Source organism: Dromaius novaehollandiae, chromosome 1 (genome assembly GCF_036370855.1).
Source record: "Dromaius novaehollandiae isolate bDroNov1 chromosome 1, bDroNov1.hap1, whole genome shotgun sequence".
NCBI lineage: Eukaryota > Metazoa > Chordata > Aves > Casuariiformes > Dromaiidae > Dromaius > Dromaius novaehollandiae.
In genome coordinates, this window is record NC_088098.1 from 34574552 (window position 1) to 34602011 (window position 27460).

The following is a 27460-nucleotide window of genomic DNA, read 5'->3' on the forward strand; positions in this document are numbered from 1 at the left end:
GCGAGGCCCAGGCTGCTCCACTGCATGTGCAGGGGCTTGTCCACAATGCATGAAGCAGCCTGAGCTCCTCCAAACACCAGCTATCCATGCCAGCAATGCAGGCGCCGTGCTGGGGGGACCCAAGGCCCTCCAGGTGTGCCTGACATTGGCCACATGATGTGCCCAAGGGAGCAGAGGTGCAGCCAGGTCTCCAGACCTGGAGCGAAGAGATTAGGCTTGTCCTTTGCTTGTCCTCTTCTGCTCTCCCTCCCTCCCCATGGGGCCTAGACCCATCCGTGTACTGACACCCATGCAGAGCAAAGATGAGGAATGCTTGAGCACGAGAGAGGCAGGTGGCTGGAAGCTTTGGGGAGAGATGGCAGGAAGCAGTCAGCTGGCAGAGTGATTGGAGCTTAGCCTCAAGCGGGCACACAGAGTCTGCTGTCACACCAAGAGAGTTCCTGCTTACAGAGGTGTTTCTTTCCTGGGGAATAAAGAAGTCACAGCTTGTCACACAAAAAAGATGCTGAATGCAACCTTTCTTGACAAGAACAGGTAAAAACCAGATAGCCAGGACTGCTGGAAAAGTATATCAATCCAAGGCTGAAGAGAACAATGAATTATCAGGGAACTGTTTCTGTTACAGTATTTGATGTAAAACAACATATACATTGTTATATACAGCTATCTATACATATATATGCATACATATATATGTGTGCATATATATGTGTGTAAATATAAACCGGGTGAAGGTGTGGGTGTGTGTTGATTGATTCTAGTCTCCTCAAAATCAACAAACAAAAAAAAGTTGAGTACACCCTTGACTTGTTAGGGACTATAACTACAGAAATGTGAAATCCACAAAATAGCCTGAGTAAAACATGTTCCAGTTTTCTGTTTGAATTAGATACTTTATGCTTCACTGCAAAAAGATTCCAATTACAGTCTCAGACAAATACAATAATTGAATAAGGCCTTGTCTACATGCCCTTCTAGACTGAGTATTGTTAGAGACCAGTTTGGTCATAGACAGCAGTAGATCATCATGCAACAACTGACAGAAAACCCAAAGAAACTTGTATTCCCTTTCACCACTGAGAGAATAAACAAGATGCAGAAAAGAAAAAGCAGAACCACAGCTGTTCAAGGTTTAGTCCAATTAGTTGATGTCCCCAGGTGAAAATCTGTGGAGGATACAAGATGATATGTGGACTGTTTTTGAAAGGTGAGCTGAAGGATGCATATCTGGTCACATAGCAAGGTATCATGGGGAAAGCAGGCCCAGGCAGCAAGCACAGATTGGTAGGACAGCTCATCTGGCCCACCCCAACCCTGGCTTGCCTCTCAAAGACTCTCAGGAAGGACAATAGATTATGGGTGGGAGGGGGTTTTGATCTGGCTTTTCCGGTGGGCTGGATCTGGCCTGTTGGCCGCCTTGGAGTATAGGATCTTTTGAGGTCCGTGCAAGCCTTATAATTCTGGGAATTTTCAGTAAACCATCCAACATTACAGGAATCAGATCTAACAAAACACTGTCAGGCACGGGGAGGAATTGCTTTAGACAGATGCAATAGTGTGAAGAGGACACAAGCCTTCTTGTCATTATTTGATATTGCTCAGAGGAAGTGGAGACAAAAGAGAATAGAAATATGTGCTTTGGTACCTTAATGCTTGCATCACAGCTACGTGTGGTACCCATGCCTCAGAAACAGTGCAAAGGCAAGTGATTTCCGAGAACATACTAGGAAACCCAAGACTTCTGTGATTTCATTTTCCCCTGTAATAACCTCAGTAATCACAAAATCTTATCTGTTAGAGCAATTCTTAGCGCTAAACATATCTTAAACCAGAAGTGTTTTCTAACAGTTATTAGCTGCTCGGTGTTAACAATTACTAGATGTTTTTATCACACAAATAAGAGTGAAATCTACCCTATAAGTAAATAATAAGAGACATATTATCTGGGACATAACATTAGAGGCAGTAAGTAAATATAGAGGCTTTCATAGAGATCTGAGCAAGAAAATGAGAGTCAATGGATTTACACCAATACCGACTGTTGCCTAGATGTTTTTTTGCTGGTTTTTTATACTGTTAAAGAAGAGTTTATTGTCACATTAGGAAAAAGTGGCTGGAAGTTCTCCTAGTTTGCTCCACAGGGGATTTCTCTGACGTGCCTGCTTATCATTACTGCCTTGTGCAAGAGTCAGCATCAAACTGAAACATGGTGCTATAAGTTACCTGCCTGTAAACTGCTGTAAGTGGATACCTGCTGAGAGCAAGGGGTGAGTCTGTTGTAGTGAAACCTATTAACAAGAGTTTGTGAGGAGTACATGGCAGGTGCCTTTACATTACCTCTCTTTCTTCACCCTGCTGCTTGACTTCCCTTCTCAAAAACTGCTCTTTGGTCCCTATGGCACGTAAGTGACACCAGCTTGTACTCCTGTATGCTTTCCTTCCTTGCCAGCATGGTAACTCATACCATTCACATGTAACTAACTCACGCTGCCTCTGAATTCGGCTGCCCAGGAGGCCTGGCTGGTTATTTCACAGCTACCAAGGATGAGTGAAATTAAAAAATGAGCCTGAAGAACTTGGACAACCCCCCAGCTGTGCCCAGCTGCAGTATGCAGGAGCCCGAAGAGCTTTTGCCGGCCAACAGCTACAACAACCGTTTATTACCCTTCCGTTGACTGCCAGCCATGGCGTGCCGGTTATTAGGGAGATATGGACTTCCATGAGTTATAGCTCAGACATGTGCTGCGCATACATGCACAAATAATGACAATAATGTGTGCATATGGTACATGTAAATATAGGTACATGTGCATGTGTACATACATGCATATGGTACATGTAAATCTAGTGCATTTCTCTGAGACCAAGCAGAGTGTGAAATGGGCATGACCTTAGTATATGTTTAATTTTTTAATTCACTCCAAAGCAAAAAGGCAATCTATATGTAAAAATGCTGTAATCTGAAAATGGGTGCCCAGTTCTTATCTCAAGGGACTGAGATACCAGGCTAGAAGCCAGGGGAACTAGATTCTACACTTGGTTTTCATAGTAATTTAATGTCCAATTTGGGGTGAGTTGCTCAGCAAGTCACCTCATCTTTCTGTGCCTTTTTTCTTGCACTGCCTTTGATTTGTCTGTAAAACATAAGCTTTTCTCAGCAGAGGCCCTGTGCTCTCACTGTATTGTACAATTTGTGGTGATCTTGTTGGAGTTTAGTGATACAGAGTAATTCGATCCGGTGTAGCTCAGTAGCATGTCTGCTCACAAATGCCTGTTTGGTTCACACAGGTAGAAGCTCGATGCATGAGAGAGAAGTTCAGGATCAGATGATTTTTTAGTATGAAAATGAAATTCTTAGCTCTGCTCCAATCCCTTTGCACAAAAGGGTGGCACTTACAGCAGAGGCGATCTGGCTGGCCTGGGAAAGAGTAGTCCTGGGTCAGAAAACACAGACAATGTCAGAAATGCTTTTGTGAGCTGCCTGTTGTGCTGCTCAGAAGCTCTGCTCTGACTATCCAAGCATGCATGTTACTCAAAAAATAATTTAGGAAACCAACAAATTTTAAAAAAATCCCCTCAAAGCCTAGGGCTTCATAAATGTACAGTCTAATTCTCCTCTTTCACCGCTTCCTGCGTGTCTGCGCCACGGCCCTTGGCGTTGCTCCTCAGCACAGCCTGCGTCAGGTGGGCAGCACAAGCCAGCAGGAAAGACAAAGCCGTCATATAGTTGAAAATGTCCCTGGACTGACTTTCCAAGTGCACAAACCCACCTGCTTTCTCACTTGCATCATTGCGCTCGTGTTATGGAAAGACTTTGAAATCGTGTAGAGTCTGATCCTGAAATCCTATACGAGTGGCTCAGCCACTCAGCCCTGGTCCAGCTCTGCATCTCCACAGGAAAGTGTGCTCTGGGAGCCTGCTGCAAAAGTTGAGGCTGTGCCTGGTTCTTCCTATGTTAGAGGGGCGACATGTCCCAGCCCAGCTTTCAGTCTCAGTCACTGCCACCACACCGAGATAGGTCTGAAGTGGCTTGGGTCACACGAAAGCAACTGCTTTAGGGTCAGTCACAGCAACAACACCCGCTCCCCACCAGGAGACCTGCTCCCCACCAGGAAAGACTGCAGGAGGGCCCAGGAGCGCGGGCTGAGCCCGCCCCATCCACACACACGCGACGGACCGGCAGCTCGGTTCGTACGGCTCAGCCATGTGGCCGCAGGGAGGACGATTCGTCCCATCTGTGTAACCCCCCGAAAAACGTTGGAGGTTACACAGGCGTCACTGAGGCACTGTTTGGTCCTCGTAATCTTTACTGCTGTTGATGACGGTGATGATGATGTGTGAGAAGGAAATAGCGCAAGCTTGACCTCCACGTCCCTGGGGGATTTTGCAGGGCTGGCAGTTATAAAACCCCTCAGCTTTTCACTTGCAAACTGAGCAAATTTGTTCTGGGAATCATTAATACATAATGCCATTTTGAAGCCAGTTTTCAGAGTAGGATTGCACATTCAACTATCCAAATCCTTCTGTCATCCCCATACGATTCTGCAACAGGGCTTGGACTGAAAGAAGTCAATTGTACTTCGGAAATTGCAGGCGGCTAGTTTAAATAATGAAAAGTATCTGCTATTTGGTGCTTTCCATTCATAATGTGATTCCGCTCTGTTAAAATTCATTAGGTGACCCAGATCCTGAGAACCCATTCCCGCAAATTGCTGAATGCTTCCTGGGAAGTGCTGAGAGCTTTTGACTCTGTGTAATGGGACTTGAAAGAGGTCAGCGTTGTCCAACAACGTCCCTCACGTCTCTTCAAAATAGCACGAGTCTGTTCTCTTTCCTCGAGGTGATGTAGAGGCAGCCCTAACGGTTCGAAAGCAGGGAGAAACGGAAAGTCGAAAATACCAGACTCAAAGTGTAAAAATGAATGAATTCATGACCTCTTGCACAAGCCCACAGTTAGCTCATGCTCCAAGTAATTGCTGAACACGAACTAGAAAAGTACTGCAATCCCAGCCAGGTGTAAGAACTTAGAGACTAGTCTCAAAGCTTTTACTGACACGCCTAACCTTAGCACATCTTACTGTATCAGCTTTTTCCATACATTTCCACTGTACTTTCCTTTCAAATGAAGGCCTAATATCACATAGGAGAGGGCTTCAGCTCATCCAAATATATCATTGGTATTGGAATTTCATGCAGAATTTGCATTTTTTTGCACATTAACTATACAAAAATTGAAAGGCTGTAATGTGCTTGGAGTGCAAGCTCTCCATTTTTGTACAAACCCTCCTTCATGAGAGCTATGCAGACACATCCGCTGAGCTCGCAGAGAGGAAATCATGTGACATTTTAATTTACCAGGGTTATTGTACTCAGTCTGAACTAATCTAAAATTAAATGGAGGGGAAAAGCCTGGACTGATGGCTTACTATAGACACATGGTTAAAGTCACAAAATGTCAGGAAATGCAGAAGTGAAAGTTCCAGCCGCCAACCTTAACTTAGCTACTCATCCTCTGTACTTTGGAGTCTCCATTTTCAAAATGTAGATAATTAATACTTTGGGCTTTTAAATAAGGAAAACAGGAACTGAAAGATGTCCCTGTGTGGCTGAGCTGACATTCTTCTTGAAGGCTTAAAGCCAGTGCCTGGTGCACGTGACTTTTGCCCGCGCAGCCTGCACTGCCTTCCCTTCCTGCACAGCCGAGAAGCAAAGACTGCTGCAGCCCCACCGCCTAGGCCATGACACTTTTTTTTACCACCTTCTTTTGTACAGGGGATTTGCCCTTGGACTACGGCCCTTTTTAAGAAGGCATGTGTCCCTCTTCAAGCACGTAAGCTAGTTGTGCCGGACTCTCCCATTGCTGAATCATGGCTCTCCCGCAAACTGGCAGGTCACGGCTACCTGCGCTGCAAACCGGGAGATGCCACTTTTCTGAAGGCAGCCTTAGATATAGAACAACAACGTGCTGAAGAAGAAACCAGTCACAGCCAGGCAATGGAAAGGTGTGATACTGTCACCCAGCTTCGAGACTAATATTTCAGATGTTTTTGCTAATAGCTGTGTCCAGAAAACTGCTTACCATGGGAAAACTGTCGCTTCTTTTCCTCTACTGTTCCCATAAGTAAAAAAAAGCTGAAGGGATCTCTCTTCGATTTTAAAAAGTAACTGCCGTCCGGCAGTGATTGAGAATGGACAATTTCAGCCCAGAAGAGATTTTTCAGGAGGTTACAAGTCTGTGAAACCAGGGAGTTATGATGGAAAATGTTTATGAATCTTAACTGAAGTGGCCACAGCTATCACACTTCATGAGGCATTATGCTCTGGAAGATCAAAGAGCCACACAGAGCTGAAAAATATATGATTGTCTTTTAAAACAAGCTCATAAGACTTAAACCTGAGGCAATGTTGGTCTCTGGGAAAAGAAAAAAATGAGAATAACACACAAAATATAATCAAGATAATAAATGAAAAGCCTTTCTTTTCATCATTTCTATAACTACCTTAAATATCTGCTGGAAATGATTATATCAGCACAGGCTGGACTGTATTAAAATAATGAAGAGTGAAGTTTTCACTGTGTTCCCATTTAATCATCACCTCACAACTTTACATTTTAATGTCTGACCTTAGGATATCCTCTTCCACTATCACATTAAGAATGTTGAAAGGAAACAGGAAGGGCCACAAGGGCTGTAGTTTCCTCAGAAGAACAGTGGCTATCAGCCTAATGGAGCCTGAATTTCTCAGACAAAGAGCAGCAGCGACTCAGGCTGCAGTGAGAGTTATCGAATGTTCACACAATATGAGCCTTTCCTCTGAATAACAGAGTTGCCTTCAATGAGGGCACTACCTTTTTGCATTATGTTACTGAAAAAAAAGTTCAGCTGCATGGTATGACCTACTCTATAAACAGCCTGATGAAATGCAAAAGCCAAAACAAAATCCATCTAGTTGCTTTTTTCAAAAAAGCTATAGTAAAAAAGTCGGAAAGAAGACCTGCCAAAATATTAGAAACTGCATTTGACCCTTTTTATCTCCACCATGGTTCAAAGCCTAGATCTGAAGTTAATTCCTGAGGTCATTAAGGAAGAATATGGCAGGTTTCTGGATGTCATCTCTGTAGGGAGAAGTTGAACGTTACATAGAGGGGAAATGGCTGAAAGGAAGAACCGGACTGGCTTGTCCACTGTAGTAAAATTTGTAACATTCCCAGAAGGCATGAGAAAAGAAATTATAATGGATGAAAAGAGAAGAATTATTAAATGGAATGCTGTCATCAGACAGGCTGATGTTAAAACTCGGACGTCATCGGTCATGGAAGTCACCATATTCACGTAAGGAGTAAACGGGGAGAAGAGGAGGGCTTTCCATCACTGTACGCTTTGTACAGGGTGGGAAGTCTTGAATACTGTCTTAAAACAATTCCAAATGTGAGAAATATGTTTGTTTTGTGCAAGCCTACATGAAATCTAATATCTAATATCACCTACATGAAATCAGTTTCACATGGTTTTCTCATTTAGAAGTAGATGAGGATCCATTCTGGAAAAAAATATAAAGAGCAATATCACTTTCAACAGTCTCTGAGTCTGGCTGCATGTGAAAAGTGCAGTGTAAATGAAGCTGGATAGTCATGAATTTTTTTAGATGGGAGGAGCTATGGCATGAACTATGGACCACAGTTCTTGATTCCTGTAATTTTTTATGTACAACTTTAAATTGACTTTTCTTTGGTAATATCAGGATGTTTGTACTACATTCATGGGACTCCCTCTGGTGTATAACTTAACAAATGAAATTTCTTGCCTTATTCTTTACCAAAAAGCCTGTGTAGCCCTGTGCACAAGAGGAGCTGCTTTCACGAGAGTGCAGAAGATGTATGACACATACGTTTCTATTAAAAATGGGAAGAATGACAGCGGGTCAGATCGCTGTCATGGTGGGGCTGGGAACCAGGGAAACACCAGATGCTTCCCTGTTTGATGTGTGTCCATTGGTACAAAATGGCTTATTTCTACGTTGGCTCTGAGGCCCCACCAACAAAGGTGCTAAGGATCCCTAGCCTCTCTCCTTTAAACAGGACCCTTCTCTGAAGGAGGCAGCAAAATTTTAGCCAGGAAAGCAGGGTTCTGATAAAGTGACTGGTTTTTTACACACCATCTTTTCTTCACAGAGTTCTTTCCTCTATCCATCTCATATTCAATTCCCTAGAAAAAGGGGGGGAAACACCATAAAAGTCTCAGTCCTGCTCATCCCCAGCCACAAACTATCCATCATATGGGAAGAAAAGGCAGGTGTTCTGCAGGTGAGAGTAGGAGAACATTGTAATCAAAGCCTTTGTTGTGTTAGGGCAAAGGTATGGGTGGATGCTTGGGCAGCTTGATTTTGACATTTCTTGGTAGGCAGGTGTCTCAGTACCCAGCTGTTCTTTTTTTTTCTCTTTCATTCCTTCCATCCTTCCTTCCTTTCTTCCTTCTTTCTTCTTTCTTCTTTCTTTCTTTTTCTTTCTTCTCTCTCCTCCTTCCTTCCTCCCTTCATTTATTCATTCATTCTTCCTCTGTTTCTCATTTTTTCTTTTTCTTTCTTCCATTTTTCTTTTCTTTCTTTCTTTTCCTTCCTTCACTCCTTTTCTCCATTTCTCCCTTCCTTTTCCCATTCCCTTTCTCTCTTTGCCTCTTTCTCTCCTTCTTTTTTTTTTTTTTTTTTTTTTGAGGGTTGGTAGTATGGAATTTCTTAGATGTATTTAAGAAAATAAATAGAGCGAGGGATTCCTTTATTTGCTAGATAGCAATTCATTGCTCCAGTCTGCGCAATTTTTGTGCTCAGTAAGGCAAAGGTTTTGTAAAAAATGACTGGAAATAAAATATGGGCAGCAAAAGAACTCCTTTGCCATTCTGTCCTTCAATATAGCCTATTATGAAGCTATGTTCTTTGTGTATTTTATGGAAAGAGGAGGAGATGCAGGGTTATTTTATGTGCATCCACCAATTAGAAGTGAAAGTCTGTTTTCTTTTGCTTACTCTTGCATTCATCTCCATATAAAATAACAGCAGAACAGCTTCTGGGTTGGAATTTTCCTTCAGTTCACCTGCTGGCACAGAATATCAGCAAACTGATATTATTTATGCTTTGTATTCTGGCAAGAACATGTAAAAGGGTGACCTCCTTTTCCCTCCTTCCATATTAAACACCTTAGATATTCAAAATAAAAGAGATTCTGCAGGGAGTGTAGGGTCTGTGAAGAGATTAGGATTATTTTCATTTTATTCATAAGGATTTGATGAGAGTATGATATTAAAGTAATTTTTATCTCAGTAATTCGAGCTGACTAAAAGCTAAATGTTTTAGGTTCTGTCTTTGATCAAGGGTACGGCTAAAGAGTGATTCATCCCCTCTACCTTAGAAACACCACTTTATGATAGTCAGAGATTCCTCTCATGGTGCCCTGTCTCTTGTCATTGATCACAGACTGTCTGAACCTAGGTACCAAATTTGTTTGGTGGTTCAAGTGAGATTAATCTTAATCCTCTCTGTCTTTCCTGATTTCAGTGCCTAAACTTTAAATATCCTTCTTCCTGCATCAATAGTCCATTGTGTGACAAAATTTACTGCACACCTGTAAACATATTGCTCTGAATTCTTTCAACGTGAAACTAATCTTCTCCAAGGAACTAAGCTACAGCTTAAGGACTGTGGCCTCAAAAGGGATTTTGATACCTAATTTCTACAGAGGATGAAGTCTGATGCCAAAAGTCTGATGCCAAGGCCTACCACTCATGGCAAATTAAAAGTTGTGTTTCCTAAGAAGCAACTGTTCTCAATTTAAAAAAGCACAACAAGTAGTTTTTATAGTGCCCAAAACATATTATTTTACTCTCCATTTTCTCAAAAGGCCTATCCAATTTTGCTTAAAGCAGTTCAGTCCAGCATTGGAAACAGGCATTCCAAAAAGGTGATGTTTTAACATAGTTCTAAGTATCTGAAAATGAGCTTTTGGGATGAAAGCACTTGTGTAACTTCATCTGCGGGAGCTGGCATGCACTCCTGTAGAAAAATGAATGGTATAATATTTTATGTTAGACTTTTAATGGCTTTGTAGTCATTCCCACTTGTCTGATACTAATGCAGCATAAATATCATACACTTTACTTTTAGTTGCTAGAGATAACCATGAAGGGAGCCCTCATTCATAATTTCACTTTATTTTAGTACTTCCTAAGTCTGAAGTAATTCTTAATTCATTAAAAGGAAAATATTTGCTTCAGATTTATGATCCTCATGTCCTTTCTCTTGTTCTCAGAATTGTTCACATTAAAATTACTCTGTTGTTACATGACTGACGTTCTTTTAACAGGGTGGTAATGTCCCAGTGATCCTAGCTGCTATGCATAACAGCAAAATTTTCAGAAAAAGCAGGAGAATAGCTCTGCTAAAGAGAGGCAATGCTGCCCAGAGAGGACAAGTGCCTATGGTCTCAATGAAGGAGCTTTTAAATCCTGCCCGAACTTTTATGACTAGATCACTTGGTGATGACCTTGGCCCTGTCTTTTCATTTCTAAAATGTTATTGGTTATTTCTGACAAGTCTACAGTAGTAGCACAAATTCTACCAATATAGTATCATTGGGAGTCTTTGTTATTAATTTCGATAGTATAGGTAAAATTTCCAAGAGTGTCCACATTCCATTTTTAAAAGTGACTGAGAAGCATACATCTTGAATGACTTCTGACACACTTCTGAAAACAGGATTTGAGCTCCCAAGTCACAGACTTTTGGAATTATAACTTCGTACCTAGTACTTTTCATAGTGCTTCATTTCCTTGTGATAACTGACGGTCCATCTTCACTTGGGCTTAGTATTTAGGTTTTGTGGACCATTGAACAACTGTTCTGTTACAGCGAGTAAGGCCTGGACCTTGACTTGTGCTCTTAAAGGCTGCTGCTATATAAAGTATTACTATACAGTAACTGGAGTACTAGTGGGACTCCAGCAGCTCGTATTGCTGACAGGGCTGTAGCTGTGTTTGTAACGGTAGGAAAACGTTGCAAATGTTTCCTACCATAAACATGTAACTTCATTTCCCCACCTATAAAATAATGCTCTCTTCTTTCGCAGGGGTATTCAGAGGATTATTAGTTGGTGTCTCTCTGTTCATCACTTTGAAAATATAAAGCACTATGTAAGTGTTATTATTGAAGGACTGAGATCTGTGAAATACAGCATGTATTTTGAATTCTAATTTTAAACCAAGGAAAATCAAGTAAGCAAGAACTGACCATGTGTTAAAAACACTTGAAGCCCTCTTTCTTGTAACTGTTTATCTACATTTTAAAACCTATGTTTATATTGTAGTAACAGCTGTGTTTAAAGGGGACATGACAGAGCAGACTGATTTGTAAAGCTAAACTTGATTTTGAAGAAAAAAAAGCTAATGTTTGAAAAAACACTTCAAAAGAAGACAAAAATGATTAAAATAGACATAACCATTTGTTTAAACTATGACTTTCCCAAGAAAAACCAGTCTAATATAAACTGGCCTATGCATAGTCCAAGCAGCTGTTCTGTGTAGCTGTTATACAAACGCTTTGTTTCAGGGAGGGAAAAAATGAAGACAAAACAGGTCATTTTCAGTGAAGGAACCAAGCTAAGGACTGGATTAACAATCAAATGTGCATACACAGGTGAGATTTGCCCCAACCCCTTAGAAGAAGGCATGCCAACTTTTTGACCTATTTGCCCTCAACTGAGTTCTAGCCATGCGTATTGTAAATTTTTTCAGTATATTTATTTTTGTCCACACTTGCAGCAAACCCAGAGCCAGCACTGGCTGAGTTTAAATGAAATGACTCAACTTCCTACTGTAGACAGAGATTTTGTTAGGGGGTTTATAGAATTCCTTACTAGGATGCTGAAATGCTCCTGAGGTAAATCAGATCTATATCTGTTTCATGCAGACTATCAGGAGAGATTTTCTGTCTCTGGTCAAGACAATGGGAGATACATATATATATATGTACACATGTACACATAACTATATATAAAACTGCCTGGATCATTATTAAGCTGTTTATAAGAAAAAATGCTTTATCAAGAGGAAGTTGTTGTCACATGCCCTAACATTAGTCACACTAGATTAAACCTATCTTTGAAAGCTCTTTTGAAATCCCTTTCATTAAAAAAAAAGTTTTCTGTTTATTTGAGTCATGTGAGGCTTTGTAAGCTGTGCTGTCTCAGTAGAGTACAGCTGAACTGGGTGAATCAGGGTTGGTGATGTGACAGTAGTGATATGACTCAAGTGGGTCCTAAGTCAGTCTTGGAGTCTTGTTGAAAGTAAAGTCTGGAAGCAGAAAGCAAAGTGCATTGTAAGCCAACACAGGGCTAGAGAACAGAAAATGGGGGTCCATGCAAACTTGTTCCACTGAGGAGAACAGATGTGTTTGCATCTGGATTCACCCTCTCATAATAAGTATAGTAACCCATCCTGGAGAGGGTGGACACACACATCAAAGTATCCAGACTCTTGCTTACCCAGGGGGAGTGTTTAAGATTTTGGTCCTGCTCAAGAGTTTTTGTCAGTTCCCATTTAAGAAGAACTGAGATCTCATAACTGAGGTTCCCTTGCGGTAAGACCGGTAGCCAGCATTTATTCTGGATAGCAGCTGGCCGCCCCTGTGAATATCTCTGACTTATAGGGTCTTCTGCCAGTGCCAGAAGAGAGGGAGATGCAATCACAGTGCAGCTCTCTGTGATGCTCCTGTTCAGGGAGTTTGTGGGAAGGAACAGCAGTTACATCCTTCAAGTCACTGGGGTTATTCCTCTAAAGGATATTGCCAAACAGATGTCATTTTCTAAATGTAGCTATCTGTAAACACCCTCTCCCAAGATCCTGTTGAAAGTATGAATCTTTTCTTTGAAGAAAAATCTCTTCAGAAGACATGTAGGCACAAGGAAGGTGACTCAGATGCAGGTAGGCTGCCCGCTGAATCTATTAACTTACCTTTGTACAAGATATAGCTCAAGAATATCCCATTTGGGAGAAAACAGCAAACTCTCTGAATATGCCATCCTACCCTTGAGTTCCCTTTTCCAGGGGGAATCTGGGGGGATCCCTCTGAGAACAGGGAGGCAATGTTGCTTTGCTGCCCCACCAGGCTTCATCCTCAGCTCTGAAGATGGCTGAAGGTCAGCTTTTGCCACTTCATGACCTTCCCAGCTCTCATTTAGCAGATCTAACAATCGCGGATGTCTAAAAGGTGATCTCATTGCCAGCTTGGCCTACCTCCCCGGCAAATCTGATCTCACTAGGGGCTAGGTTATTGTCTTGGTAGGGAGGTTTTCAAATGGTTTTGACAATCCAAATGTAATGAGAATGAGGAGGAAGTTCTCATGCACAGCTGGATGTAAAGTTCGCTTTGGCCACTGATAGCTGGCACGGCTGCACTTCAGTGTTACTACTCGGGAATATTTGCACCTGAATGCTGGGCTATTTCCTTCTAGCATCCTTCTCTTATTTAGGCTTTTGCTATCGCCCATTGGAGCTTTACCCCCAAGGAGGTAAAAAATTCAAGGAGGTGTTCAAAATGGAGCTGGCCACTTGGTAAAGAAGCAAGCTCACCTGGAAATCGTGCACTGCGTGGAAGCACTCTGCTGCTGCCACTGGTGTCCATGTGTGCTCGTTTCCTGAGCTTCGTTTTTAGTAATAAAGAAATCAGCACTAAAATATCAGTGCTTGCCTCAAACCTTTTCCCTCAGAGCTGGCTGCTCCTCATCTTCCCAGCATGTTGAGTGGCTCCTCTACCACAAGACAGGTCTCCCATCTCTTTTCTATCAAGTGAGTCAGCTGCAGCATAAGCAGTCACTGGATTTACACTAGGGCTGTTTTTACCTTCCGCTGCGAACAGCATTTGCTGAATGAAAAGATGGGTCTTGTCGTTTGGTCACCAGGTGACAAAGCTGTTAAGTGCTCCTGTAGGCACAAATATGTGCAAAGGTCTGATCCAGTAGTATCCTACACCCACTTTCTGGAGTGTAAACAGCCATGAGACAAGAAGAAAGGGCAGTGGTAGCTAGAAAGAAGGCAAAGACGTGGCTGGCTGGCTGCTCCACTTTCCCATCTGTGGTGGCACATCACAGTTAAAAGGCATGTTACACACTGAGGACCCTGTTTTTCATGTACCCTGGAGCCCTATGGCATTGCAAATGTATTGGAAAATGGCAGCTGGAATAGATCTGCACTGTCAAAATAGCACAGAGGAGCACAGTGTAAGTATAAAACTTATATTTGCAGGCAGGTACTATTTTTTCATGGCATATTTCCACAGAACTTACCACAATGAACTCCACTTCTTGGAGTACCTAGGAAGTCCCATGGTGTAAATAATGCTAACAGTATATGGCCATGCGGAAATGAGGAACATTTTGCCCGTCCAGAGAGTCTGTTGTATCTCAGTGTAATCTGCTTTTGAGGGAGATCGTGGCTATTTTTAAGACAAAATGGTATTTTTCTTGGTCTTGTGTTCCAGTTAAAGACACTGTAATGGAAAGGTGATAGATTATAAACTCACTTAATGGACATCCCACTGCAAAGTTTCCAATAAGCTCAGTCTTTGTACAGAATTCCAAGGGAAATGTTTTCTAAATGCCAGTTGTATTTATTTGTTGCCAGATAAAGGAGAGAACTGTATTTTATTGCTAACTAATTCTGTGTATTCTTATTTTCCCATGGAATAAAACTGACAAATTTAATTTATATATTTAATTTTAGATATATAATAGTTTATAAAGCTGAACATGCAGTTAGAGAGTACCCATAGCAGCCCCTCATTTCAGTGGGATATTTGAGTGTGCAAGTGCTGAAAGACTACTCTTGTTAAAAGTATATATATATAACTGAATATATAGCTGACTATAACTCATTAATTTCAATATACTAGGGACAGTTTCATCTACAATGACAAAATCTCCTTTCAGCTGTATGAACTGAATCAGCTATATTTCACTGCCTGAGTTTTTATACACAAATGTAACATATTTTTCTTCAGGTTGGGTGGACATACATGAATACCTAGCTTGCATTGTTTATTTTTTACATTAATTTTTAAGAGTGAGAAGGATCTTCTCAGCATGAGAAGTGATCTCATTCAACTTTAGATCGGACCCCAAATAGGAAATAGAATACTTGTGGCCTGATACTTAATGCAGTGTGTCTCATTTTCCAGGTGCATACATCTGGTCTTTAATGGCCATTTTATCAGGACTGCATCATTTCATCTTGGTCCTTTCACCACAAATATTTGATTGTAGTGAGATCTGGCCATTGGATCTCTAGCACTGAATATATAGAACAGTTTGGGTTTACAGTTTCTATCTTCAAGGCATCCTATACACTGTTGGGGGTGACAATTTTTTCATGGCAAAACATTGCTGGCAAGATATTGTGCAATGACATTTGCATGACCAAATATCCTGTGAGTAGTCCAGTGGTTAGGATAGGAAACAGAGAGTCAGGATAGCCTGGCTGTGTTCCCACCGCACAGACTGACTCACTGCGTGACCTTGGGGCAAATCGCTTAGGCTGGAATTTCCAAAGGGGCTGCGATGCACAGCTCCTGGGGAAAAGCAGGGAGAGATGGGTGCCTGTCTCCCTTCCATCTCGTGGAAAATCTCGAGTCTCAACTGCTCTGCATCTCAGTTGACCCACTTTAATATAGGGACAATGTTTATAAAGCTAGCTGGATCCTCCAGCAGAAATTGCTTATTAAGGATTGATCATTGTGTTAATCATTGTATGAATATGTGGTCTCTAGCAAAGCATGCTTTTTGGGGGGTGCAAGCAGATGAATGAATTATCTCTTTTGTCCCTTGAGAAATGGATTGTAGGTTATTTTTCTTCTGTTAAGAGGACAAACTAATAAGACTTAGATTATGTCCATTTTCTTGTTAAACCAGTGGTTCCAAAGGTAGTTTGCTTCTGGGGAAGGTTCAACTGGCAGCCATCATGTGTCTCTGTCAGTGGCAGCTCTTGGTGCGGTGGCAGGTCATCTGTATGGGCAAGAGGAGACATGGCTTCTTCCTCCCCCATCACCGCATTCAGTCTAGGATCCCACACTCTACTGCTCTTCCCCACCACATCAAACCATGACCGAGAATATTCCCAGCCCTTTGCACCCTCCACTCTCCTTGCCCAGCGCACAGAGGTGAGTAGACCCACGTACCCTCTCTATTCACCCAGTAGGACACCTCGAGTTGCATCTTTTCCCCCCCACCTTGCGCTCCCTTCTCTTCTCTCCTCGTCCTGCTGCTGTGGCCTGTCAGGAGATGTGGGCGCTGGCATCAGCAGGGTTTTTGTAGCCGGCCCTAAAGCAACAAAGTGTTGTTGATCTGCTGCTGGATGCACGACAACCAGTGTGTGAATACACTTAAGCCAAAACTTACAAATTATCTCCACCTACACTGCTGGAAGCTGTCTGCAGGCCTCGCTTCAAAGTGGTTTACGTATCACCAGTGTACCACAATGTGAGGAGATACTTGTTAAGCCATCGGGCTTGATTCATAGCAGTGCTACAGGACAGAATTTTTTTCTCTAAAAAGAGAACAAACTGTCATAGTATAGGACATTTTACAGTACAAATTTCAACAAGCACTTGGTTTGAAAACAGCAAAAGAAAGAAAGGCAACTCTTCAGATCAAAGCAAAACTCCATGTTTTAAAATAACTATTTAAAAAGAAGCACTGGTTTTTGGATGGGCACCTTCTTGATATTGTTAATATTTCTAAATTTCTAATGAACAATGAGAAAATGTTCTCAAGAATTGCCATTTTCTGATGGAAAACTGTGATTGTAATGAAACTTATTTAATTGGCCAACTTCTTCGAGTTGGGAACATCTGATGACCTCACTTGACTTTGCATTGGGTTTGGGTCTTGTTTAATGTGGGGAAGTGAACAAAAATGAACAAAACCTACAGCATCCCAAATCTTCTGTGAAAGCAGTGCAGTTCCTCCAATTTACCCCAGCAATTAAGAGGCAAATAGACAAGCTGGGAGCTTGCCTGCCTCTGGCATCTTGTGCTGCTTTAGATACCTAAGGTGTCTCTCCTAGTCTCTACCTGCGATTGTGGGAAGGCCATGGGTCTCTCATAAAATCTCTGCCGAAGATACCAGCTTTGTGCAGATGTGTGCAGACCCTAGCAGGTCCAAGGGGCACTAGACACCTATGTTTATGCTCACAGTCCCTCACTGCCCCGAGAGGGAGTTTGCTGTTTTGGAGTCCTGCCTGGCTAGAGGAGCAATGTGTGTGTAGGTGTCGATGTCTGCTCAGCAGTGGCTGGAAGGTTGCGTGTTTGCATGCAGGATGTTGCTCAGCCTTTGCGAGAGGTGCGAAGGGAAAGGCAAGGAAAGGAAAACATTAAGGTGAACAGCACAACAGAAATGAAAATGAGGAAGCTTAGCTCAGCACTGAATGCCCTTCGCATGAGGCCAGGCAGAAGAAGGGGAGGGGGAGCAGTAGGGAGGGGAATTTGGCACTGAAATAACTTTTAGCTCACATACAGTGAATTTCCTTTTATCACTAGTAGCCTGGGTCATGAAGACTCAGAGGAAACTCTCCCATTCCAAATGTTTGATACTGAATATATTTGGCTGGATGCTACTTCCAGATGTGAGTGAATTCAGTTTGTACATTTGTGTGATAACATAGTTTGGCCTCAATCTTTGGTCTCACTTACAAGCACAGAGTACAACTCAGGCACCTCTCTGCTCCCCCAGTTCCTGACCCATGCTCTGCTAAACAGTCTTCTGGCACAAATTAGAGCAGCTTAGAGGCCGCTGTAACTTGCGCCAACTTTCAGTGTTTCCAAAGGGCTGCTACAGCAGCTGGGACCACAGAGATACCAGAATACCTTCACGCTCATCCCGTTTATCATAACATGAGCACCGTGAGATGGCAGCAAGCAACCTCCCTCTGCCTTCCAACACCACTGAGGCAATGCTTGCAGCGACTCTCCTGAGGCCAGCTAGATCTGTTTCAGCACAAGCTTACCGTAACAGAGCAGCGCAAATTTGTCTTAGATCAAAGATGATCTGGCCTCATCTCAAAGGTTTTTTTTTTTTTTAATCTCTCCTTATCTAGCTACCCTGCCCAGCAGCTTTACAAAGCGCGTGAACTCGTGACCAAAGAGAAGTGGAAGTTCACTCACGCAGCCCATGCTGGTGTCCGCCTGTATCGCACGCAGGCAAAGAGTTCCCTCCTTTGGCTTTGAAGAAGATGCAGCTCAGCTAGTGTGAGGGAGGTGACTGGGCAGATAAATTATTAGTGCTGCAGCTGTGAGGCAAAGAAGTTGAGAGAACAGTTGTGAGTACAAAGAAAGAAGGGGGAGACAGGGTGTACTCTCCAGATAAGATTAATCCAGAATGCTATGAATTCTACAAATCTCTTGATACAGTGAACTCAACTCCTCTGGCGAAGATTTGATTGAGAGGGAAGCATTCTTTCTGCTGCAAGATACATAAAGTTTGCCACTCTTACATTCGCTTGTTTGCAAAGCACTGTGGGCTTCTCCAGAAATCATTTTTGATGTTTACAAGTAAAAAAAAACGTATCATCGCAAGTTGTGAGTCTTTGGAAAGCAACTTTAAGAGAGCATTTTTGTGAAAAAAATAAAAACAAGCAACACAGGAATGGTGAAACTTTATTGCATTCAAGGCCTTGCAAGCATTTCAGTGTGTTTAGGGGTTTTGTTGTGCTGTTATCAACTTTTACAAATGGTTTTCCCCTAAAATTTTATCTTGTGTTTTACACACTTTTCAGTTTACATATGTGTTTAAACCTATTCTATTAAAAATAAAAGACTAGGTTATGGCTGCTTTGTATTATTTGTATGCATTGAGAGATGATGGAGAGATCTTCCTGGAAAGGATCGCTCCACCTCATGGAGGATGAGACCCTCACGGAGAGATCCTCAACAGCCCAGCAGAGCAGGTTCTCTCCATACACTGTTTCTGTGCATGTGTTTGTAGTTATTTTATGTGCGCGTGTTTATATGGGCAAAGCATAGGGAATTAAAATGTCACCAGCATGCCTTCTTCGTGCACATACAAACACGTGCAGGATCAGAGGTACCACCGCCTTTTCCCGATGCATATACTCCCAGGCGCTGAAACACGTATTTCCTCTCAATCCGTTTCTGCCTCACTGCAGTCTTCCTTGGGCAAAATCTGCACCTAAGCGGGCAGCGCGAGGTTCTTCAACCAGACCCCGCTAAAACGCCCTGCAACGCCCCCGCCGCCCCCCGCAGCCGCGCCGACCGCGGAGCCCCCGCAGCCGCGGGCGCGGGCCGCTAGGGGGCGACGCGGCTCCTCCTCGGCCGCGGAGCCCCCGCCCGGCGCAGACCCCGCGGGGCAGCGCGTCTCCGCCGGTGCCGCCGCGGCCACACGGGCCTCCCGGGCGAGGAAGCCCCGCGGCCGCGCTGCCTCCGGGGCTGCGCCGCGCCGGCCGCGAAGCCCCCCGCGGCAGCCGGACGCGCGGGGGAGCCGTTCAGCCCCGCCGCGGAGGATTTCTGGCCGCTGTGGTGCTTCTTGCAGCGAGAGCAAAAATCCCGTTTTCCTTTGTGAGGAAAAGTAGTTTTATTGAATGCTATTCCATGTTAATATTAAGACACTAACAGCACTGTAGAAAGAAGCCCCTATATATCACTCGGTCAAGTAGTCTAAACAACCGTGCTGGAAGCTTTCCAGCGTTGCCCAGTCAATGACCACAGAGCGTATCTGGAAAGCAGTCATTAGCAGCGGCAGTCGTGTAATCCCTCATTGCTGCCGGTCGGTTCCTCAGGAACTCTTCCCGAGAGACACACATGCTGGTGGCTTTGCGACGGATACTCCTGGGGGGTTAAGTGCCTGTTTAACACGCGATTTTCACACCCAAGACGCAAGACTGTATGGGTTTTCACGGCTTCAAGGGGTCACAGCTACTTCCCACTCCTAGAACATTTCTGCACTCAGTCCATTAATAAGTATTAGTTTGTAAGTAAGCAGTAATCTTCCGTGTATGTCTTTTTCATGGGAATCTTAGGAGATACTTGAGGCATTCCCCCAAATCTGTACCTTCGTAGAATGAGGCTACAATGTTTAGAATATTGGATAAAAGAGGAATGATACCCCATCTCATGCCCCATCCCTCTAACCATATACAGTGACTATCAAAATAATATAACAGCTAGTTCATTAAATGCGTTGTTTAAAACAACAGTGCAGGGATGCACAGCATATCTTGTCCTATACATAGGAGGTGGAGATCAGAAACATATTCAAGCAATGGTTAGTTTGCAAGAGAAGACTTACAAGGGCAAAGATCTAAGCCATGTGCCTCTATCTGTGTCTCCGTTTCCTTGCTGATACATAGGAGATAATCCTGCAGTGCTCATCTTCTTAACAGGTTTACTGAGAGACAAACTCTGTTAATTGGAGCAATGCATCTGTTCTTTCAGAAAGTAATAAAGAGGGGTGAGGTAATACATCCTAAAAATCTTCTATAAAACAATAAACTTAATGTACCTGATTTGAGCAGACAAGTTTTATATAGGTCATCATACTTAATTAGTATATATAAATGATTTTGAAACATAAAATGGTATGAACAGCAGCTTAGTTTTAACTCTTACTGTAATTATATGAATAGATTTCCTTGGATTCATAATGTACTTGGTGATGTTATGACACAGAAATGATAAAGTTGCAGGGTGAAGTTACAATGTGTCTGATGGATCTATTTGTATTAAACCTTTCATTTTTGGAAATTATCCTGCATCTGTGTATTATTTCCATGACACAATGCAACTTAAAGGATTATTCTTGCCAGGTATTTAGACCTGAAAAATGCGACGACAGTGACTTTCTTTCTTTCTTTCTTCCAATAGAGTAAATGGGAATAGGCGATATGTTTGCTGGCCATGTCTAGTTCCCATGATAATGAGTCTTTTATATACACCTTCTTACCTTCTCTTCAAGCATTTCGAAATGAATTCTTCCCAACAGAAATGCTGAAAGTTACATAAATGTATTTAAAAGCTCGATGTTCCCCTCGTTTGGAACAATATGCAACTGAAATCCTTGATTTCCACAACCTTCCTCTAAAATATAAATTTTATATTATGTAGCCCTGCATCAGAACAATATCTACTGTAATTCAACAGTCTTAACTTGCATCAGATTCATTTCATCCCATGTGAAGTTAGGATATAGAAACCTGCCTGTTTCCTACTGAGCAGCTGCAAATTGCATCCAGTATTTCTCTACCTTCACTAGACCTTCTGTCTAGACTTAAGCAGCAGAAAATCCTTTTTTGAATGTATTGGACACCAGTCCGTATGGCTGCTACAAAAATGAAATTTTCACAAAATTGCTCACTGTAATCAATATCTTGACACTCCATTGCGTATGTTACAGGATTGTCACAAAGTCTCTGATTTCATCATCCCACAATGAATGTGGCTGCAGCAAGTAACCTTAATACCTAATAAAATTATTTTACAGACATGAAAAAGCTCTCTTCCCCCTGGTATTGAGGAATTTGTGGGTAGGGCTTTGCAGACTTGCAATATTTAAATGAATCTTACAGACAAAACAACAAGATATGTTAATACTTTTAATGACATGGTCAAAAACCACACTGGCTCTTCTTAAAGGCAGTCATTTAAATGGCTAAATAAAATGCTTGATTAAATGTAGAGTCAGGATGGGATACTTTATTATGTATAATTATTTGTGACACACCTGAATTCTTTTAACACAGACTCTCATGGCTTTAAATAGTTGCAGTTTCTCCAAACAACAGTATAGATTAGCAAATAGATTAGTGTATTTACTCAGCTTTAAAACAAAGCTATCTCTGAAGCCAGCATAGTGATGACTGTCACCTTCTGTCCCATGCTGTTTTTTTGTGAAATTGCAGAGCTGTGATCCAGAGCAGGATTTAGCCCAAAGGAATTAATTTTACCTGAAAAAGAATGGCAATTTTTGGATCATTCTTTTCTGTAGGATCACTTTTCTGTAAGAATTAACTGCATTTTTGTTGTTTGCCATTTTGTTTTTCTGCATCAGCATCTTTGGCATCCTTGGAAAAACAATTGCTTAACAGTTAAATAACCCTAATAAAACTGATGCCAGGCTCAGGAGAACTGTTCCTAATAAACTCGGATTACAGTTTGTGACTTCACGGTAATTTGTAGGAGGTCTTAGCACGACTGATGGATCCGCTCCCCAAGCACGTACGCAAGCACCAGTCTGCCCGTGAACGTGGAAGCAGAGCTGCCTCGGGTACACACGTCTTCCTCTCGAGGCCAAAGCTCTGCCCTGCCAATGCACCGCTTTAAACTGCGGTTAAAATTGCTTCCTTTGCCTCAGAGGGAGGAGAACAGCTGAGACACAGGTATCCTGGCAAAATCCATGAGAAGGTGTGAGTTAGAGGTAAAAGAAAGTCCTTTTAGGAAAACAGCATATATCATCCTCAGGATGACTTGTCCACAGCAAAAGGCCGTTCCAGCTGTGTCTCTGCTACACCTTTGCCGGTACGGCTCTGCTGGGAAAGTCTTCATGGTGTCGACTGAAACCGTCTCAGTTTCTTGTGAGGGCTTCCCGGGGATTAGCGCGGTTGCCCGTACTGGGGGCCAGCCCTCCGAGCCCAGTCTGGCCCCAGCATAGCATGCCACATATTTGAAGAGCTTCTCCACCATTACTCCTCCAAACGCCCCAAGACCAAGGCAGTTTGGCAACATTACGCGTGCCACGCCATGGAGGTGGCACAGAAGGAGCATGATTTGCACCAGATCCGCAGAGAACCCATGGCAGAGCCCAAAATAGGGCTGTTTCCCACCCTCTGCTCACTCTTCCAGACCTTTCTTTTTTTTGGCGCCCCCCCCAAACTCATCCTGCAGTTCATGAACCTGAACAAACCTTTCAATGAAACTTGTCTGGGGTTTGGATTGGTAACGAAATTTGAAACCAGGCAAGGTTTTGTGTTGGTGCGTGCTGCGCTGTGAAAATTTCACGTCTCTTTTTCACCCCACTTGTTCAGCCATAATTCCCGACACAGCAGTCCAGAAAGCTGCAGGTTTTACTGAACGGCACAGTTTACAAGTAGAAGGCGGTGAAAGCGGCGGGTATGGAAAATGGGCTTTTCGAGGGTTTATGAAGGTTACCACTTCCTCTGGGAATCCACATTCCTTGCCAAATCTATTGCTATTCCCACCCCTGCAATCCCTTTGTTTTTAGTGCAATGGCTCAGTGTATCTAGGAATTTGGCACCACTTATTTGTTAACAGACTCTTCATGTGTAGTTTCAGTTACTTGTAAAATCCTGTTTTCCACAACCTGTACAGAGAAATACAGAGTAGCTAGTTTAACTGAAATCAAAGGAGAGCAATTTTTAATCTTTCATAAAATTTTAAGCAAAAAAAGAGATAAAGGGCTCAAACAATAGTAGTTTTTAATAATTATGTGCTAGCACGCTCCTGAAACCAGTTTGTAAGTCAGCCATGAAAGTGTACAGTCTGAAACATGTTTTCTGCTTGCACTGAGGCAACTAGCTCACTGACCTTCATTCCTAATGCAGACATACACAGCAAAAAGAGGAAAGCTTGTGCAAACTCGTACTCAGCACAGTAGTCCTCATTGATTCCCTGGGGCTTTTTACTGTGCCCACTACAGTCTATAGACTACTAAATTAACGGGAGCAGAATTAGACCCTTACGTGAGATCAGGATCCACGCCACTGCTCTGCACTGGGGAGTAAGAAGCTACAAGAAGCTCTTTTACTTTCATAGCCTGTTGGTATTGTGTTTTAAGGGACAAAGCTGGCTGTCAAATTGCCATTTTAAATTTTAATCCATCTACTCAAGCTGAGCTAACATGGAAGGTAAGTAAGCTGGAACGGTCAAAGTGTTGCTGCATTTTTTATTTTCTCAGTACAGCTAAGGTGGTAGGCAGACATCCACTTTCAGATCCCATTGCGCTGACCAAGGAATCCCCCATCTCTGGCTGCACAACACTTCCCGCCATCTGTTTCGCCAGCAGAAGGACTTGTGGGAGAGTTTAGATAACCCACTGCACACAGAAGCTGCTCCGAGGGCTAAATCCACTCTCAGCAGCCATCTGACTTGACGAAGGCCGTTCATATGCAACTGCTCAACTTTTTTTAGCCACATCAGTTGGTCTTAAAAAAAAATAGACACCACCTCTTATCACTTTGCTCTACAAATCTCACCTTACTTACATTGTTATCCAGTGCTACAACAATATTATAAATAGATAGATAGATAGATAGATAGATTTGTGTGTGTGTGTGTGTGTGTGTGTGTGTGTGTGTGTGTGTCCTGTAAAGTCTTGAAACATGAGCTACTGCACACTTAAACAAGCAATCACATATCCTCAGACTGGACATTTCTCCTCCTCTGCATCTGAACAGCCCTGGTAAATGTAGATGTGCACAAACTTTTGTGTATAAGGAAGCTTATACAACTTTTCCATCCTTGTCTTTCAGTTTCCTGAAGAGATGCAGTTGCTGCTGCTCCTGTGGAACACATGTAAATGCGGTAAAGGGAACATTTCCTGCCATTAAGGAGAATCAGCATAATTGCTGCAGATGGGCTTAGCTTAGGTGAGCTGTGATGGCTCTGACTGCAACCCATTGTTCCATTGTTCCCACCACTGCTTTTGACCCGTTCCCGTTCGCCATGACCTGTCACCCCTGGTTAGCACTCTGGCTTCAGCTCGCCTCTTCCCTTGCTTTTTCTCCTTCCTCGTATGAATACAATAGTTATGAGAAGAAATTTGCCATCTATACCTTGCACATCCAAGGAGAACGTATCATAGACGCACAACATGACACAGTGAATTAGAAAGTTGATTTTACAGAAAAACGTTTTGTTGAGAATTTTACCCTTTTGTGGTCTTTGACAGACTTTTTCAGCAGGCGCCTTCCAGGCAGCTCTGTAACATCTAGACTGAACTGTGTGTTCTGCTGCATTCAATGGAAAACATGATCAACAGCACAGCGGCATCCCAGCGGCCCAGCAGATAAAGCAACTGTATTGTTAAATCTTAGCAGTTTTCTGACTCTGGAACCATACTAGTTATTTACTAAGGATATCTGTAATACCGATATCAAACTAGCTCCAAGCATTCAGTCAATATACAAACCTCCCTCTTGCCAGCGAAAAGACTCTGAAAGCAAATTTTCTGTAAAAGAGTAATAAATGTTAAATTACTACAAAGCTCATTCAGAAATTGTAGCATTCACCATGGTATATTTTAGGCGTGTTTCTTTTTTCTTTTCTTATGAAAGTAAAGGTCACACGTTGGTTGACCCACCGCACACATACATTGTGATTGCCAATTCTGTATGATTTTTGTTTTAATTATGATTCCAATGTGATTTTATTATGCATGATAACCCTTAAGCTGACTGTCTGCAATGGATGGGGACATAGAGGTTTGTCTAAATTTTTACAAGTGTGCTGAAAGTTTCTTTTGTCTAACACACCAGCTAAGTTCTTGATTAGATAAGGAACTAAGAAAACCACTCTGGTGGATAAGATGGCAATCAAATGTGGAAATCTTCACTGTATAGAGCACCCTGGGGTTTGTTAAATATCGGCAGATCTGCTTGTTGTAAGTGACAATGTTTATTCTTGCAAGTGAATTCCAAGATAGCTTGGGTTCCTTGAGGTTTAATCTTGGCCCTTTTTTGTTTCTCTGATTAGTTGAAAACTGTAGCAGGTCACCCAGGCTCTTTGAAGGATGAAGGGCTCATTCCAGGGTGAGGCCCAATGAATTTGTGAATGAATGAAAAGTTAATTGAGGAAAAAGGTAGAGCATATTTCGGTCATAGTTAATTTAAGCAAAGCTGATAAGTTAATAAACAGAAACACCAGTGTGTTCTTTCAAGTAGAATTTCTGCTCCCACCCGATATCTTAGGTGTTGTTTCTCCGGGCTTTTTAAAGGTTGGTGCTTGTCATAAACAGTTTATTATCTAATCTTCTGCCCAAGGAGAGATTCTGTAGTGTTGAGTAATTACAAATAGATTGATCTCAATTGGACGGTGTGTTCACAAAAATAAAAGGAAAGATTATGCCCTGTAAACTTTGTGGATTTTTACTTTTCTTTAAAAATATATACATATTTTTAACAACCAATCTTTGTGGAAAATAACCTGAATGTTACAAATAACCATTTTTAGGAAAGTGAATGAAACTATTGAATTATATTCTGGATTTTTATTACACTTGAAATTTCTTTTGTAAACATTTCGGGATTGTGGTAAAATACAAAAGATGTAATAAAGGCTTAATAATACGTATTTATTCAGTTTAAAACTATTACAAACAAAATACAGAAAACTCATGGAAGCAAATTGAAGGCACTCTTTTTTCTTGTTTAGAGAGGTGGAAGAGAAAGTTGTGTTTTGCTACAGGAAAGCTGCTTAAGGAAAATGCATAATTATGAGCTCTGTAATGCAGAAGAGAAGAACAGTGAAAAAAAAAAGCATAAGGCAGCAGGCAGCAGCTTTTAAAGCCTCTATAGTAACATTTTTTGTGAGTCAGGGAAGCCACAGCAAACAGCTGGAGAGATGGAATCAAACATTTCTTCAATTTTAAATAAATGCTTTGTACTTCTGTGGAGCTTCCCACCCATGCATCTCAGACCCTCTGCAAACCCTAATGAATTTACTCTCCTGCAATACTCTAAGGTGAGCGTTATCCTCATTTGGTAGATAAGGAAAAAGGAGCAGGAAAAGGTTAAACAATCTGCCATACGCCATATGAGAAGACTGCAGAAGAGTTACAAATAAAAGATAGTGCCGGTGAAGACAGACAGCGCGGCCTGGCAATGGGGGCACCACGGCACAGCATCTCCTGTGACACTGCCCCCCCTCCCAGGTGTGCCAGGACAATTTTAGCTGGCTTGTGCTGCAAATGAATTTGTTCGAGTTGTGGGCATTAAAACTACCCGTCTGAAGTTTAGAAAAGGAAAAGGGGAGGGGGGACAACTTTCAGTATCAATCATTTCAATAATCTCTGGCAGTACGGTGCCACACACAGCTGCATTAGCAAAACTGAGGGGCGGACGTGCTGCAGTGCAGCAATGGGAATACGAAGCAAAGCACTGCAACTTATTTAACTAGGTGTATCCCCATGCTCCGGGCGAGGATTTAGGCAAGTGGAGATCCTGCTCTCAGGTTCTGCCATTGCTTTGCGGAGCGATTTCAAGTAGGTCACGTCCTCCCCCTGCACATCAGTTGCTCGCTTACCCAGGGTGGGGACCGTGATGTGGATCTCTGTACAACCTTTGAAAACGGAAAAACAAGAGATCTTAACTCCTTAGATACAGCACTGAAACTTTGGAGTTTAGCGTAATTTAATTTTAGGTCTAGGTCAAGCTCACTGAATTTGATTTAAAAATCATCA

General features: G+C 42.3%; 1 long non-coding RNA gene across 1 annotated transcript in view; it reads left to right on the plus strand.

The window, feature by feature from the left end:
- LOC135327837 (uncharacterized) overlaps positions 1–25851 on the plus strand; it is a 32977-nt gene extending 7126 nt beyond the window's left edge. The window contains exon 2 of the long non-coding RNA XR_010388252.1: positions 24534–25851. This is a non-coding gene — a long non-coding RNA (uncharacterized LOC135327837). The remainder of the gene's footprint in view (positions 1–24533) is intronic.
- Positions 25852–27460: the final 1609 nt, after the last annotated feature.